The sequence below is a fragment of the Apium graveolens genome, chromosome 5 (assembly GCF_009905375.1).
Source record: "Apium graveolens cultivar Ventura chromosome 5, ASM990537v1, whole genome shotgun sequence".
Classification (NCBI taxonomy): Eukaryota; Viridiplantae; Streptophyta; class Magnoliopsida; order Apiales; family Apiaceae; genus Apium; species Apium graveolens.
The window spans coordinates 305,981,314-306,000,937 of NC_133651.1; positions in this window are offsets into that span (position 1 = coordinate 305,981,314).

The following is a 19,624-nucleotide window of genomic DNA, read 5'->3' on the forward strand; positions in this document are numbered from 1 at the left end:
TGGTACCCTAGAGAGTCTGGTTTTGATCTAATTGGCTACTCAGATGCAGATTATGCAGGTTGCAAAATAGACAGAAAAAGAACAACTGGCACCTGTCAATTTCTGGGGAATAAGCTTGTGTCATGGTTCAGTAAGAAGCAAAATTTTGTTTCTACATCAACAGCTGAGGCTGAGTACATTGCTGCTGGTAGTTGCTGTGCACAAATATTATGGATGAGGAATCAACTATTTGACTATGGGCTAAATGTTGACAAAATTCCAATATTCTGTGACAACACAAGTGCCATTGCCAAAATCCAGTGCAGCATTCAAGAACCAAGCATATTGACATCAAGTACCACTTCATAAGGGAACATGTGATGAATGATATAGTGAAACTTCATTTTGTTCCAAGTGAAAAACAAATTGCAGACATCTTTACCAAGCCACTTGATGAATCAACATTCACAAGATTGGTAAGTGAGCTAGGTATACTTAATTTTTCTTAAATTCATGTCCAAATTGTAATTTGTAATGCAGCCTGAAATGAATTTGTTGTAAGAGCAAAGTTGGCTTTAAGTAAAATTTATTCTATATATGGATATTTTATATCCGTTGAAAGCCAAAGTTGCTCTATCCACGGATGTTCATTATCCGTTGAAAGACAAATACATTTCTGGAAATTTTATCCTTCAACGGATAAAACTGTGTTAATCTTCAACGGATGATCGTTTACCTCATCCGTTGAAGTGTCACATCAGTCAATTCAAGTGGATCACAACCGTTGATTCTATTTTCTTAACTGTTGGTACATATATATACAGTTGTATGTATTTGTATTAAAGGCAGCTTTTAGAATACATACAGTTTTTCTTTAATTCTTAAACGGCTGTAATTTACTTACAAATATTGTTTAATCATTTTATTTATGTTTTAATTTGAGAAAGTATAAAAGTCCCTTTGAATTCTTATTTTCACTTTACGCTTTCTTGAATTTTCAAAAGCTTTTACTCTCTTTCTCTCCCAAAACTCTCAAATTTTCTCTGCAACTTCTACCCACAACAATGGCACCAATAGTAAAGATAATATCCCAATCTGGGTTGTCTATGAGAAGAACAATTTCGTAGCTTTGGTGGAAAAGAATGAAGCCCACTCAGATTATCATAAGATGATGGATTTCATCAAGAACTGCAAACTGAGCTATGCAATGCTGGAGGCCCCAATGATTTACTGTGAGGTAGTTGAGGAGATTTGGACAACTGCTGAGTTCAACTCCACTGATATGACCATCTCCTTCTCTCTCAAAGGTAAGGATTACTGTATTAACTCTGATGATATACAGTCCTGTTTTAAATTACCTAAAAATAATGCCATGACACCACACACTGATAATGATGTATCTAGCATGTTAGATTCCATAGGCTATTCCCTTGATTCTACTAGTTTAGGAAGTATTAAGAGAAAAGGCCTTAGGAAGGAGTGGAGTTTTCTCAGTGATGCCTTTATCAAGGTTTTCTCTGGGAAAATTAGTAATTTTGATGCAATAACTTCAGCTCTTGTTAATATGTATATGTTGGTTTCTGATAGGTACTATAATTTTAGCAACTATGTTATGCTAGAATTGGGTACTAGGTTAGGTAACAAGGCTAATAGAACTCATAACATCTATTATGCTAGATTCTTTATGTTATTGGCTAACCATGTTGCTGAAGGTTTGGTCATAAATAATGAGAGTAATAAGCTCAAGTGCTGGGTACAAGAGAAGAGGGTCCTTGCAGACCTTTTAAGGATTGACCTCAACAGTAAGGTACCAATGGTATACTTACCAATAATGGCTGCACCACATGTAAGTAAGGTAAATACTTCTCCAACCCCAAAATTTCTTTGCCTTCAAGTGTGGCCATGGGATCTGTGTCAATGCCCCAACAGATTCCTACCAAGGCCACCAAACCTAAAATTTCAAAACCCAAGTCAAAGAAAGCCACCTCTGTTGTCTCTCAAAAGACAACAGTTGTAACAACTACCATAAACCTGAGGGGACTGAACAGGGTATTAGTGGTGAGGGGAGGGGTGAACATAAAGAAAACCCCCAGAATTGATGGATTTTAATCCCAGCGGAGGCATGGTAAAACACTTTTACACATATAAAATCCAAATAAAAGCATATAAATCGTGATTAAAACATATGAATCGATTACTAACCTTTAATAGCGATCCAAAAGCAACGATCGGAGATCCTTAGCAGCTGCTCCTCAAACGTGAAGCACTCCACCGGTATCCACCAAGAAAACGACGTTAAGGAGGATGAGGAGGTGGAGAGAATTAGGTTTTCTAAAAACTTTTTGGGTTTTTTGGGTTAGAATAAAAACAGGGTTTATAATAGTATATTTATAGGCAAAATTTTCAGCTGAAATTTTTCCATAAAATATTATTATTATTAATCCATTTATTATTCTCATTAATAATTAAAACACCTTTTAATTATTAATCCTTTTTCTAAACACTTTAGAAATAATTCTCTCTCTTGATTTAATTTCCAAAAATTAAATTCTTAATTAATAATATTAAGAACTTTTCTTAATTAATTTATAATCAATTAAATCTCATTTAATCAATTATTAAATTTGCCAATTAATTATTTATTTCATAAATAAATAATTATTAGCCATTATTAATTAATTCCTCCACCATTAAATCATTCCCTTTTATGGTGTGACCCTGTAGGTTCAATATTAAGCCGGTAGTAGAAATAAATAATAATAAAACTATTTTATCATTATTTATATAAATTCTCTAATTTATTAAATATGATTAATTAATTAATCATATTTATTCTACATCGTGAGGGATACTTCTCAGCATATCGCGACTATCCGGATAATACGAATTCACTGCTTAGAATACCAAGAACCTATTCAGTGAATAGTTACAGTACAATAAACTCCTTCTACCCTACAATGTCCTGATTAAATACAAGGCATGGATCTTGTGTCAAGCCTATCTAATTTAATCACTTGCTTACCATTTACTATGCTTAGTTCTAAGCAAATTAGAAACTCCTTTCTAATTTCATTCACTCTGGCCAGAGATTCCTGAACTAGCATAAGTGGATCAGCCTTGAACATTTGCTTCCTTCACTGGAAGGGGTAGATCCTTTATTGATGATACACTATCTTCGTGTACAAATTTCTATACCCAGTAGAGCCCTAATAATTGTCCCTGGAGACTAAGAACTAAACTAAAGTATAGTTCAGTGTACTCAAGATGACTATGATGACCTCAAGTCTAAGGATACTTGTACAACTATCACTATGTGAACAACTGCTGACACGTGAGTGAACTCCATCAGTTGTTCAGCTGTGCGAGTCATGTTCAGTGAACTTATTCTATAATAAGCACCTACATACTAGCTATAGTGTCACCACACAAATGTCTATGAGAACAGACATCCTTCATAATGAAGCAAGTATAGTATGTACTGATCTTTGCGGATTATTAATTACCAGTTAGTAAACCTATGATCAGGAACTATTTAAGTTTAGAGTTATCATCTTTTAGGTCTCACTATTATGATCTCATCATAATCCATAAAAAGCTTTACTCTAAACTATGGTATATCTTATTTAAACACTTAAATAGGTAGAGCCCGTAATAAAAACAAAACAAGTCTTTTATTAATATCAATGAAATCAAAACAGATTACATAAAAAGTTATTCCTAAATCCTAATACATGATTGGACTTAGGACATATTCCTTTCAATCTCCCACTTGTACTAAAGCCAATCACTCTGGTATCAAATACCCATCTTGTCTTTATGACGATCAAAGTGACTTTCATAAAGTAGCTTTGTGAGTGGGTCTGCTATGTTGTTATGTGTGTCAACTCTAATTCAATACAACACAAGAAATGTTATCGCGCTCCAACTAACCCTTTTGTAGACACATGGTTCATCTACATTTTTCATAAAACCAAACTCTTTGATTGTCTCATCAAAACGGATGTTCCATCTACGAGAAGCTTGCTTTAAACCATATATGGTTCGCAGCAGCTTACACACTAGGTTTTCATTTCTCTTGGAAAGAAAATCATCTGGCTAATTGCCAGATCTCATAGTCATAGTAAGCAGCAATCGCAAGCAAAATCCGAACTGATTATAACAGGGCTACAAGTAAAAGGTTTCATCAAAGTCAATCCATTGCCTTTGTTTGAATTCTTTTGCCACAAGCCTGGCCTAAAAGGTCTCCACCTAGCCATCTGTTCTAATCATTCTTTTGTATCCCGTATACATAGATTTCATTCCGGATTTCATGGCACTATGCCATTTCTCTAAGTCAACACTACTCATAGCCTCATTACAGGTCACAGGGTCGTCATCATCAATGATCGACAACTCATTGTCATTCTCAATGACAAGGCCATATTACCTCTCAGGTTGGCGAGACACTCTCCCTGACCTACGAATGGGCTGTTCCACAGAAGGTTGTTCAGTCAGAACAGGTGTTTCCACTTGATCCGTAGTAGTTTGTGCTTCTTGAACTTCATCAAGTTCAATTTTGCTCCCACTGTTTCCTTGAAGGATAAACTCCTTTTCCAAGAAGGTAGCATGTCTGGAGACAAACACCCGATGATCGGTGTAAAAGTAATACCCTAAAGTCTCTTTAGGATATCTCACAAAACTATATTTTACGGATCGATATTCCAGCTTATCTGGGTCAACTTACTTGACATAAGCTGGACATTCTCAAATCTTAACGTGTTTAAGACTCGGTTTCCTTTCTTTCCATATCTCATACGGAGTTTGAGGAACAGATTTGGAAGGCACCTTATTCAGTAAATATGTTGAGGTTTTCAATGCATAAACCCATAGGAATACTGGAAGATTTACATAGCTCATCATGGACCGAACTATGTCTAACAAAGTTCAATTTCTCCTTTCAGATACCAATCTGGAGGCGTCCACTGGGAGACTATACCATTTACTTTGAGATAATCCAGAAACTCTCCATTCAAGTATTCACCACCTCGATCTAATCAAAGAATTATAATACTATGTTTGGTTTGTTTCTCCACTTCATACTTATACTCTTTGAACTTTTCAAAGGCTTCAGACTTGTGTTTCATCAAACACATATCCGAATCTAGATCTATCATCTATGAAAGTAATGAAGTACGAAAAATCCACTTATGGCTTACGTAGACATTGGTCCACATACATCTGTGTGTACCATTCCTAGCAAATTTGCAGCCCTCTCTCCATGTCTACTAAATGGAGACTGCAGTGCCACAATGAAGTGAGATTTTCATCATCCCTTTTCTTTTATTAGTTTGTTCAATCTGAAGTAAATTATGTCACATTTATACAGACCATTATTTAAAGTATCACGTCCATAAAGAATATTATCTCTAAGAATAGAACATTCATTATTCTCAATAATAAATGAAAATCCAGCCCAGTCTAACATGGGAATAGAAATAATATTCCTCACAATCGAGGGAACAAAATAACAATTATTTAAAAAACAATAGTCTTGCCCGTAGGCATATGTAAATGAAATGATTCTACATCTTCAGCAGCAACTCTTGCTCCATTTCCCATCAGTAGAATCACCTCCTCTTCCTCAAGAGTCCTACTTCTCCTTAGTCCCTGCAACAAATTGCAGATATGAGAACCACAGGTGGTATCTAATACCTAAGTAGAAATTTGATTTAATGACATATTCACTTCTATCATGAACATACCTGAATCAAAAGCGGTAGTCTCACTACCCTTCTTCTTCTTCAATTCTGCAAGGTAAACCTTGCAGTTTCTCTTCCAGTGCCCCACCTTGTTACAGTGAAAGCAAACAACTTTGCTCTTGGGGTCTTCAGCTTTTGGTGGAACCGGCATTTTCTCACATACTTTCTTCTTCTTGGAAGGGTTCCTCTTCCTTTTCTTAGGATTGGAACCTTCACCAATTAGAAGAACATAACTCTTCTTAGGGGGGAAATTCGATTCCGCAGTCTTCAACATGTTGTGGAGTTCAGGCAGGCTGACATCCAACTTATTCATGTGAAAGTTCACAACAAACTGCGAGAACGAACTCGGAAGCGATTGCAAGACCAAGTCTTGGCTTAGCTCCCCATCCATGGCAAAACCAAGTTATCCAAGACGTTCAATCAAATTGATCATCTTAAGTACATGGTCATTCACAGATGATCCCTTAGACATCCTACAACCGAACAGCTCCTTCGATATCTCATATCGAGCTGTCCTCCCTGCCACATCATACAACTCTTGTAGATGCATGAGGATAGTGTGAGCATCCATATGCTCATTTGCTTCTGTAGCTCAATGTCCATGGAAGCTAGCATGATGCATTGAGCAACATTTGCATCATCTACCCACTTACGATACACAACATGTTCATCATTATGTGCATCACTAGCAGGTTCAGTAGGCTTAGGTGAGTCAATCACGTATTCCAGTTTCTCAATCCTGAGAACAATTCTCAAGTTTCGAAGCCAGTCAGCATAATTAGGACCAGTCAACTTGTGAGCATCCAGTATGCTCCTGAGTGATAGTGCAGAAGACATAATGTATATTGTAAATCTGTAAATGATAAACACATAATAACACTTAGCAAATATTCAATTTCATTTTAAAAAACACTATATGAATCGGGTCTTTATTCATAAGTGGCTCCCACTAGTTTATCTAATTTATTCAACCCCCTACGTGAAAAAATTAAGCATTCATAATGCTAGTGGGAATAGGGATCCTACATTCCATTACACAACCCCGGCTGTAGCACGAACCGCCATGTAATGTTCAATAGGCAGACAACTCTTGTCAATTACATCTTATGTTATTCCCTAATCAAACTTTAGCCTCTTGAATAATTGAGTCACGGCTGTGGCACGACAAACTCAATATTCTAAGTCAAGTCTAACCCAAAATTCCGTACAATTGAATCAGTCTCCAACGGCCCACGGCTGTGGCACGTACCGACCTTTAGATTCTAATTCAATGTACACATCTCTATGTAATAGATAAGTATTTCTTATTTCGAAATCAAAGCCCTCGGCTGTAGCACGAACCGACAATGATTTAAAAATAAGAACTACTTTCTATCATGTTGGAAGGCTATGACCGACACAAGCCCGTTGTATCATTGGCCAATTACTACTTGATATTATTTAATTTTAGAGGGATTATATTACGTTACAATCATAATCATATTATAAAGAGATTCTTCCTTTTAAATTAAATATTTCAAATCAATAATCGATAATCAGATGATTCCCAGATCGGGTGGAGCATTGTCAAGAGGCGTCACTTAATAAACCTTTCTTACAGATAGAAATCTATTATTGACAGAATCATCCTTTCTCTCATATTAAAAATTCATATTCAATTACGTGTTTCATAAACACAAGAATCTCATGATTGTATTCATAATATTATTATTAAGGCTATGAAACAATTTCACTATACTAGATTGTCTAACAAGCGCCTTATGTTCATTTAAGTTCACCTAAATCTATCATCGCATGATAAATTAAGCATATATCACATATATCAACATGAATAAACATCAAGGTAGGCATGTTACATCATCTAGCATATTGGGCTAAGCATTATACATCTCTATGTATCACATGAAGCATTAAAAAGCAATTAAAACAGTCAAAAACAGCTTTAAAACACTTTCGGAAATATAAACAGTTCAAAACTTTCATAAAATATCATATAATATACCATTAGAAGCGTCTCGAAAAGACGAATCCAACGGCATATTGCACGCCCAAAACGGAGTTACGAAACTCCCAAAAAATCAAATTTAATGTGGACAGTCGGGCTGTAACGCATTACAGGAACGCGTTACAAGCCCTGTAACGCATTCCGGTGATGCGTTACAACCCTTTTAAGCCATTAAAAGGTGTAACGCATTCCGTGAATGCGCCACAGTGTGTAACGCATTCCCGGAATGCGCCACACCCTCCCGCGCGCGCATGCGCTACACGCGCCTGCACCTGCCGCCGCCTGACAGTTCTCGATCGCCGTGCTGTTCTGTTTCTTTGTCTTTAATTCAACAAACAACAGCAGACAAGCAGCAGATGCATAATATATATACTTACAATTTATATATATATATATGATTATTTAATTACGAATTTAATTGCAACAACTTCAAAAATTCATAATAAAAAATCTATACATCATAAAATTATAAAAAAAATACCCAGACGATCTACAACACTTGTAGAACCCAAATCAACATTCAAAATTATTCTGAGAAACGATTTCTCATCAGACATAATTAATCCATAATATAACTTGTAAAAATCATAATTAATTCATACAAACACATAAAATTCTGAAATTTTTACCACAGATCTATATGCATACAACCTATGCTCTGATACCAATGATGGATTTTAATCGCAGCGGAGGCATGGTAAAACACTTTTACACATATAAAATCCAAATAAAAGCATATAAATCGTGATTAAAATATATGAATCGATTACTAACCTTTAATAGCGATCCAAAAGCAACGATCGGAGATCCTTAGCAGCTGCTCCCTAAACGTGAAGCACTCCACCGGTTTCCACCAAGAAAACGACGTTAAGGAGGAGGAGGAGGTGGAGAGAATTAGGTTTTTATAAAAACTTTTTGGGTTTTTTGGGTTAGAATAAAAATAGGGTTTATAATAGTATATTTATAGACAAAATTTTCAGCTGAAATTTTCCCATAAAATATTATTATTATTAACCCATTTATTCTTCTCATTAATAATTAAAACACCTTTTAATTATTAATCTTTTTTCTAAATTCTTTAGAAATAATTCTCTCTCTTGATTTAATTTCCAAAAAATTAAATTCTTAATTAATAATATTAAGAACTTTCCTTAATTAATTTATAATCAATTAAATCTCATTTAATCAATTATTAAATTTGCCAATTAATTATTTATTTCATAAATAAATAATTATTAGCCATTATTAATTAATTCCTCCACCATTAAATCATTCCCTTTTATGGTGTGACCCTGTAGGTTCAATATTAAGCCGGTAGTAGAAATAAATAATAATAAAACTATTTTATCATTATTTATATAAATTCTCTAATTTATTAAATATGATTAATTAATTAATCATATTTATTCTACATCGTGAGGGATACTTCTCAACATATCGCGACTATCCGGATAATACGAATTCACTGCTTAGAATACCAAGAACCTATTCAGTGAATAGTTACCGTACAATAAACTCCTTCTACCCTACAATGTCCTGATTAAATACAAGGCATGGATCTTGTGTCAAGCCTATCTAATTTAATCACTTGCTTACCATTTACTATGCTTAGTTCTATGCAAATTAGAAACTCCTTTCTAATTTCATTCACTCTGGCCAGAGATTCCTGAACTAGCATAAGTGGATCAGCCTTGAACATTCGCTTCCTTCACTGGAAGGGGTAGATCCTTTATTGATCATACACTATCTTCGTGTACAAATTCCTATACCCAGTAGAGCCCTAATAATTGTCCCTGGAGACTAAGAACTAAACCAAAGCATAGTTCAGTGTACACAAGATGACTATGATGACCTCAAGTCTAAGGATACTTGTACAACTATCACTATGTGAACAACTGCTGACACGTGAGTGAACTCCATCAGTTGTTCAGCTGTGCGAGTCATGTTCAGTGAACTTATTCTATAATAAGCACCTACATACTAGCTATAGTGTCACCACATAAATGTCTATGAGAACAGACATCCTTCATAATGGAGCAAGCATAGTATGTACCGATCTTTACGGATTATTAATTACCAGTTAGTAATTCTATGATCAGGAACTATTTAAGTTTAGAGTTATCATCTTTTAGGTCTCACTATTATGATCTCATCATAATCCATAAAAAGCTTTACTCTAAACTATGGTATATCTTATTTAAACACTTAAATAGATAGAGCCCGTAATAAAAACAAAATAAGTCTTTTATTAATATCAATGAAATCAAAACAGATTACATAAAAAGTTATTCCTAAATCCTAATACATGATTGGACTTAGGACATATTCCTGTCAAGAATAAGGTAGGAGAGGTGAGTGGTACCCAAGCTAGCCAAGCCACAGTTTCTCAAAAGACTGTGGTGGTTGAAAAGGATTCAAACTCATCCCTAGTTGCACCCTCCCAAAAGGGTGTAGCTATTGAAAATAGCCCCCAACCAGGGACACAGAACAAAAGAGGGAGGGACACTGAAGCCACACACTCACCTGTAAAAGCCTTCACAAGAAGAAATAAGGTCAAAACCCGAGTTTCAACACTGGGTGCACACACTGCACAGATACAATCACTTGTATCTATGCCTTCAAAAATTCAGCTTGATGTGACTCCAACAAATGTGGAGTCACAGCCTCGTTCTCTCAAAATTGACACACACCAACCACCAAATTCTCCATCACCATCTCTGGATGTGGACATGATTTTTACATCAATTCCTGATTCTCCCTCTTTACAACTCAGGGAGGAGCCCCACTCAAGTACTGGTGATCATCATCTTTTAGATGATTTGTTGGATCATCAGCCAATTCTTTCAAACTTAGTTGAAGAATCTGTGTCACTTAATTTAAAATCAATCCACACAGATTCAACAATTATGTCACTTTCAATTTCTACTTCTTTTCCTTCTTCAACGGATATCCCTCATCCGTTGACAAGTGGTTGCTCTTCAACGGATAAGCTTAACAGCAGTTATCCGTTGATACCATCAGTTTCAACTTCAACGGATATTCTTTATCCGTTGATGGTCTCTACACAAACAACTGAATTAACTCCAAGTGTCGAAGACATGGTTACTGTACAATCACTTCTAGGGCTGAGGGAAGGGAGTGAAAACTTGAATGAGAGGCTGGGTTGCTCCCAGGCAAAAGGAGAGCTTGAAAGTATAAATATGCATGCTATTTCTTCCAGTATGGCAAAAGAAAGTGAGAGGAGTACCACCTTAGTAGGTGAAGGTGAGGGTGTGAGGAGTGTGAGCCAGGGGGAGCCCCTGATGCAAGAAAAGAGAGAAATTGAGAGAAAAGTAGGTACAGGAGATATAAGGGTGGATCCAACCATTGCTAGTGAGTCAATGATTGTGGATGATGCTGACAAGGGAAGACAATTTCAGCAACATTACAGAGCTGAAATTGATAACATTTCCTTGGATACTGACACTTTTACTCATCCTGTATCAGCCTATCAACTGTTGGCTACTCAGGGCAATGAGGAGGCAGAAAAGACTTTAAACCTAGTACATACTTCACAATCTCTACAAAGGGATAAAGCTTCTGTCAATATGATGCCTTCTACAGCTGGAGAGCCATCTGAAGAATTTGGAGTAAATTCTAATGATGATGACTTTGGTTCTTTTGATGGAAGCATGAGCTTAGGGGGAGATGAAGGCACAAGCTCTATTCCAGAGTTACCTGAATGGGCATTGACAAAGGAGTCTACACCAGGGCATTTCAATGTATCCTTGGTCAAACAAGTCATGGCTATCCAAAGGCAATTCAGGAAACTTCCAATGCTGGTACCAAGGCCATTCTCCAAGCACACTTAGATTCTCTACATCTCATGAAGCTACAACAATTAAGACAGAATCTAAGTATGGATGAACTCAAAAAGGATATAGTTGACTTAAAGTCCTACACTACTGAGAAACTGGATGCAGTTATGCCCTTTGGTACTATGCAGGAATTATTACCGAGACTGAGAAGAGAATCAGATACTGAAAAGAAGACGGCCAAATTGGAGCAAAGAGTTCAAATTATTGAGAACTCTATGGTGACCATTCTTCAAAATCAACAGTCTCATACAAGTCTTCTAATGCAACTGGCTAAAGCACAGGGCTTGACCCCTCTCCTTAATGATAACAAAAAGGGGGAGAATAAAAGGGAATGAGAGCCATCTACACAAATTTAAATATCTAAAGTGCTAGTTCCTGCCATCACTACTTCTCCAACACTTCAAATCAAAGGAAAGCTTGATGGAACTGACCTAATCCAGATAGCAGCAGCTGAGATGAAGATGAAAGAGCAATAGAGGAAAATTGATGAAAGGTTACAACAAGTGTTTGGCTCTACAACTACAAAATCTGTATCTGTGAAACATAGCACAAAAGTTGAGCTAATCATTATTGAGCAAAAGCCAGTAAGGAGGAATAAGGTTGGAGAAACTTCTTCAAGGAACCTGAAGCCCATGGTACTTAAGCCAACCACCAGATTCAACAAGGACTCTACAAAGAACCCTCTAAATTTTACTCAACTAAAAGAAGTGGATTTTCCTCTTCCAAAGCCTGATGAAGACAAAGTTTTGGGTGGTAATATCATAAAGCACAAAGAGACCAAGGATGCAGTGGAAAGAATGAATATGGCTATTATCTATAGAGAGGGAAAGAGAATCTGTGTGATTCAAGGACATCCCAAATTCTCAATAGTCAAGAAGGAAGAGATCATGAGGTTAAAGGAAGAAGCTAAAAAGTTGGAAGCTGACAAAAGAGCACATGCAAAGGCTAAAAAATAGCTAAAGTCAAATCAACTTGAAGAAGTGAAGAGAGAGATTGTAGACAAGAGTGAAGACAAGACTGAAAACATAAATGTGGATATTGGGAATATGCTTGGTGAAAGTGTGGAGGAAAGAAGGGAGGAAAGAAAGGAATGGCAGAAGGGGAACAGAAGGAAGGCCAAGGCAAAAAGGAAGAGTGAAGATAACACTGAAGAAATTCAATCAAAATCTAAACCACTACCTTCCATTCCTGAACCTTTTGTTGTTGATCCTAGTATCAATATCCATGGTGAACCAATCATCCCTAAAGAGGAACCTATTGATTGGGACACCATCAAATTGCCTACCTTCTTAACCACTCCTCCACCACCAAAAAAACAAAAAGGACAAATCAGAAAATCCATACTTCCCCTAACCTCAAAGAAATTCACTCAGAAACAAAAGCCTAAGCCTAAACCACAAATCTCAAAGGATGATTATGTTCACATTTGTGACATAAAAGAACATACAGATATTGAACTCTACTTGGATGAGCTGGAGGAAATAAGGGGAATAGATGCCTACAGACAGCTACCAGAAAGGCTAGTGTTCAAGTATAAAGGAAGTGTGGAAAGGACTTGGCCTCTTCACAGAATTCTAAATGAGGGCTATTCTACCTTGATTAGAGTCTACTCAGCTATAAAAAGGGACACTGGTTTTACCAGGACTGCCAAGACTGAGATTCTCAACAAGATTGCCAACATAAGGAAGACTTGGGGGGAGTCAAATTCCTTTCCTAGAACAATACTCTTCCCAGAGCGTGGAATTACAATTCATAAATCACCTCATTGGTTGATGGAGTTCAGAGACAATAAAAGAGTCAGAAGATTTTTCAGACTTGAAGACCAGCTTAAGATTGCCAGTAATGAAACTCTTAAGGACATGCAATCTAAGTTGGATATCAGTGATGAAGATGAGGCTGAATTCTACAGACAACTCCAACTCCAAGTAGAGAAAATGACAGGAAGCTAGGAAAGAAAATAAGGGAACAAAGAAAAAGAAGATGATTTGCTCAGGCTAGAGGAGCACCCTTGGAAACTCTGTAAATCTTCAACTCTATCTCAGTACAAACACTTTTGCAGCACTTTTAAATTTCTATTTAGTTTCAACTCATATATTTGTTAAGTGTTTTGCAAGTTAACCCTGAATTTATGCCTACAATTCTAGTAGACATAAATAGGGGGAGATTGTTAGGAATATATGTGTATTAGTTTGATGATAAGTTAAACAAAACACTTAAGTAGAAAACTAGTGTTTGTAGCCTCAACGGATAAGACCACTTTGGCTATATGTTGATGGAGTAGCTTTACTTAGAAATAAGTTTAGTATTGTAGCACATTTCAGTCTTTGTAATTGAGTTATAATTCTTAGAAGTTGTAGGAAATTATAAGTCATGTTGACTACTAGTGGATATGCAAATAGGAGGGCTAATTGTAAATATTTCATGCCTTGTAATTTTGTATAAATGAAGTAGTATCAACTGGTAAATTAAAGGCTTCAACGGATGAGAAATAAAGCTTCCACGGATGTCTCTAAAGCTTCAACGGATGTCTCTAAAGCTTCAACGGATAATATCCCTCAACGGATAAGAGCATTAACGGGTAAAGCCATCAACGGATGAAAGCTTCAATGGAGGCTCAGCTCCATAGCAGTTGATAGTGACAATTCATAAGCTGACAGAGGCACATGGGTTGACAGAGACAATTGGAATATGGTAGCCTCTTGGAGGAATCAAGAAAAATCAGCATTTCCATTCTGGTGCAAACAAGGAAGTATTCAAAGATTCACAGATTATCTTAGATTACATTGGATAGAGAAATGAAGAAGAAATATGTGAAGGACTATTTTATAATTTGTATTTTATCTTTGTCTTCACTTGTAAAACTTGGTGATATATAAACCAAGTTGCAGCTAGTAATTAGGTGTGAATTTTCAAGAGCTGTTTAGAAAAATTCAGAGAAAAAATCATCTAGTTTGTACTAGGAAGTAGTTGTGAACAATTCTTTGTATCACAGATTTTCTGAAATACACATCTCTGGTGGAACAACAAATCCACCATAAAAGTTTTAAAAGCTTCCGTGTTCTTTATATTTGTGTTTTGAATATACATTTGCCTGCACTTGCTTAAAGCAATTCGCACACATCTGTTCATTATACACTTCGCCTTTGAAACTGCTCAAAACTTTAAAAAGTTTTGAGATTTACATTCAACCCCCTTCTGTAAATCTCATTGTTAGTTCCTTGGGAATAACACATCCCTTGCAACTTGAAAGTGATGAAAAGTTATCACAAACTGAGAGTAGACCTTAAAGAAACAAAAATTGGGTCTACAGCAGATAAGGAAAATGCACAACAGTCATTGAATTCTATTTTATCTGAAACAACTCATTCTACTTCTGCTAAATCAGTTAACAAGAAGAAAGTACCCAACACTTCTTGGGTTGCTAAACACACTTAAAACTCATTATGTGCAGGGAAAAGTGAAGAAAGTCATATGGATCATAGACAGTGGGTGTTCCAGATATATGACATGTGATAAGGCCCTGCTATCATAATTTGAGGAGAAGGCAGGCCCTTTGGTGACCTTTGGAGACAACATCAATGGATTCACAATGAGATATGGCTAGATTGTTTCTGGAAATATTGTCATTGATGATATAGCACCGGTAGCTGGTCTTGAAGTGAATCTTCTCAGTGTTAGCCATTTTGAAGACAAAGGCTTTGAAGTTTTATCCAACAAAGAAGAATGCACTTTTATCAGTAAGAAAACTGGTGAAGTTGCTCTAAAAGGAGCAAGGAAAGGAAACTTGTTTGTTGCAGACTTAGACTCAATAAATAAAGATGGTATTTGTTGCTTCTACACCAAGGCATCAGAAGAACAAAGCAAGTTATGGCATAAGAAGTTGTCTCACTTGAATTTTAAGGCAATTAACACCTTGGTAAAAAAGTTGTTAGTTAGAGACATACCTAATCTGGAGTTTGCTCAAGTTGTAGTCTGTGAAGCTTGTCAGAAAGGAAAAATGAAAAGATCAAGTCTCAATTCAAAAACTGTGAATTCTATAAGTGCACCATTGCAACTCATTTACATGGACTTGTTTGGACCAGTAAATGTCTTATCAATTTCAAGAAACAAATGTGAACTTGTGATGGTGGATGATTTCTCAAGATACACTTGGGTAGAATTCATGCACTCTAAAGATGAGACTCCACACATCATAATTGATCACATCAAGAAGATAGAGAAACATATTGACGATCATAATTGTGTAAAGAGATTGAGGAGTGATAATGGAACAGAATTCAGGAATGCAATATTGAGTGAATTCTGTAAAAGCAAATGCATTGTTCAAGAATTATCAGCTGTTAGAACTGTTGGGTTTCGAGCACATAAACGCAACGGAAACTGTAATTAAAAACGTAAAAAACAGAATTTTCGAAACTCACCGCAGGATCCATGCGAAAAACATATATTTAATTCGTAGATCAGATTGTTTACCTTAAGAAGCTTTACCAATTGGTTGACTAATGGATATCCAAAGCTCGTTCAATCACCATGCATCCCGCTCTCGCGATCTACGCTCTATCGGTATCCACACGAATGCTTAAACGCAATGATTAAATGTGTGCTAGCACAAACTCGTTTCTTCTTGCTCTCTCCATCTTCTCCCTTGGTGGCTAGGGTTTTAGTAAAAGTCTTGCATATAAAATCAGCCACACAAGAGATATTATATAGAGAGTATAATAAGAATTATAACTCTTAACTAATTATGAGTTATTATTAATTCGAAATTCCTATTTGTATAATAATTAAGTCACACTTAATTATTTAATAAATGAATTTCATAATTAATATTAGTAAATTCGAATGTCAATATTTATCTAATTAATTAAGTCATACTTAATTAATAATATAAATAATTCGAATTACTTTAATATAATTTAAATCCAACTTAAATTAAATAATCCTTCAAGCATTCTTAGTGTGTGACCCTCTAGGTTATTATTACGTTGGCAACGAATTTTAAATCTAATTTAAAATCGTAAACAATGAGTGGCATCTAGTAATGCATCATTGCTACCCAAGTAATAATAATTGAATCGGTGATCGATTAAACCTTTCATGAATAATGTACAATGTAATATAATCCATTTAACCAAATATTATATATTAAACTAGAGGCATGTAATGTGTCATCCTCATCAATGTTTAATCCGGGTTTCCTTGATCAATGAGTAGACTATCATATCAAATCAACATTTGAGCGTGGCCACGAATTTCCTAGTCTAGCTCACACAAGCGGCCAATAATATCACTCTTAAAATAGGAGGGTTAAATCCCATCTAGATCATTCATATTTCTCATATGATTCATAATATACCCAATGTCCACTTTTATCATTACCCGGTCAAGGATAACTTTTAATGAAATCAATGTATATTAATTCTCGTATAGAAATATAATGACTTAGGTCTAAGGACCATTACATCATTATCACTGTGAGAATTACTTATGACACAACAGACATGTAGAATCTCACATTGGGTCTGTCCAGCACCATGTACATATACATCTGCCTGTGTTTTTGACTTTAGTATCATCATACCTATGATCAATGAGATGTGATCATCAGTCAACAAACACACCGGTCTTAATGCATTATTAATGTCCCTTAATAATAATACTCGACTAGGGACCTTTAGGAATATTGATACTATTCTCATAATCTCATTTCTAAGTCACGTATTTAGAGATATAGAATTGCTTATCATATTCCAAGGATATTTATTAATCTAACATTTAAATCGCAGTAAATTAAGAATTAATAAATTATAAAGAGAATAATTGATAGAACATAAACATTAATAATCCTAATGTCTTAAAATAAAACATCATAGTGTTGTCTCTAGGGCACAAACACTAACAAGAACACCTCAACAAAATGGAGTAGTTGAAAGAAAGAACAGAACATTAGTTGAAATTGCTAGAACAATGCTGCAAGATGCCGAGTTGCCAACAAGTTTCTGGGAGGAAGCTGTTAACACTGCATGTTATACTCAAAATATATATCTTATTAACAAGGCCCATGGCAAATCACCTTACTCAATCATGTCCAGGAGAAAGCCTATTGTAAAACATCTTCATGTGTTTAGAAGCAAGTGTTACATTTTAAAAGACAACTCTGAATATGTGGGAAAATTTGACTCAAAGGTTTTTGAAGCAATTTTTCTGGGATATTCATTGGAGAGGACTTCCTACAAGGTCTATGTGATTGATCAAAAGAAAATTATGGAAAGCACATATGTGACTTTTGATGATGACAAGTGTCCAGGTTTGGAATGTCTTGATGAAAATGAAGCTGAAGCCCTTGCATTTGAAAACATCAATATTGATAGTGATTCTGATGGTAAAGATGAAGTCAATGCACAACAGATGTTGAATGAAGAGGCTACTGAACAGGAAAATCATGGGAATGGAAGCTCATCTCAAACACTTGAATTTGATAGCACAAACTCAGGGGGAGAAAGAGAAGAAGGATCTACAAGTCATACCAATAATGAAGAAAATGATGAAGGCACAAGTCAACAAACTCATACAAGGAAGTGGGATAGAAGTCACACTAGAGAAGCAATTATTGTTGATGCTACTGCTGGTGTGAGGACTAGAAGTGCAACTGCTAATGAGTGCCTACATGCATGCTTTCTGTCTCAAATAGAGCCCAAGAAAACTGAAGAAGCTCTAATGGATCCTGATTGGATATCTGCAATGCAAGAAGAGCTCAATCAGTTTGAAAGAAATAAAGTTTGGGAGTTAGTTCATGCACCAAAGAATAGAAGCATTATTGGAACAAAATGGGTGTTCAGGAACAAGATGGATGAAAATGGTATAGTTACCAGAAACAAGGCAAGGTTGGTTGAAAAAAGCTACTCACAAGAAGAAGGAATTGATTATGATGAAACTTTTGCTCCAGTTGCAAGACTTGAATCAATAAGAATTTTTCTAACATTTGCTGCATATTCAAATTTTAAAGTATATCAAATGGATGTCAAGAGTGCCTTCCTAAATGGTGAATTAGAAGAAGAGGTTTATGTGCAATAGGCACATGGCTTTAAAGATCCAGAATTTCCATATTTTGTGTACAAGTTACTCAAGGCTCTATATGGACTAAAGCAGGAACCTAGAGCTTGGTATGATACATTGTCGGAATTCCTACTTAAACATGGTTTTACTAGAGGTACTATAGACAAGACTCTCTTCTACAAGAAACATGGTGAAGATATGATCCTAGTTCAGATCTATATGGATGATATCATCTTTGGTTCTACAAATGAAAAGTTTTGCTAAAGATTGTCCAAGCTTATGCAGAGTGAATATTAAATGAGTATGATGGGGGAATTAAGTTACTTTCTTGGACTTCAAGTCAGTCAAAGAAGTGATGGAATCTTCATCAGCCAAACTAAGTATGTTAAAGATTTATTAAAAAAGTTTGGCATGGTTCATTGTTCACCTGCATCTACACCTATGTCTACTTCAAGAAAGTTGGATGAAGATAGAAAGGGCAAAAGTGTAGATATTTCAAGCTATAATGGGATGATTAAATCATTGCTTTACTTAACTGCAAGTAGACCATACATCATATTTACAACATGTCTATGTGTAAGATTTCAAGTCAATCCAAAAGAATCACATTTGATGGCTGTAAAGAGGATTTTCAGATACTTGAAGGGCACTCTAAACTTAGGATTATGGTATCCTAAGGGAACTGGATTTGAAGATGTTGGCTACACAGATGCTAATTTTGCTGGATGCAGCGTTGACAGAACGAGTACTAGTGGAAGTTGTCAATTTCTTGGACAAAGACTTGTATCCTGGTATAGCAAGAAACAACAATCTGTATCAACTTCTACAGCAGAGGCTGAATACATAGCTGTAGGAAGTTGTTGTGCTCAAGTGCTTTGGATTAGAAATCAGCTAATGGATTATGGCCTAGTGTTATACAAAATCCCTATCATGTGTGACAATACTAGTGCTATATCTATAGTAGCTAACCCAGTTAATCATTCTTGAAC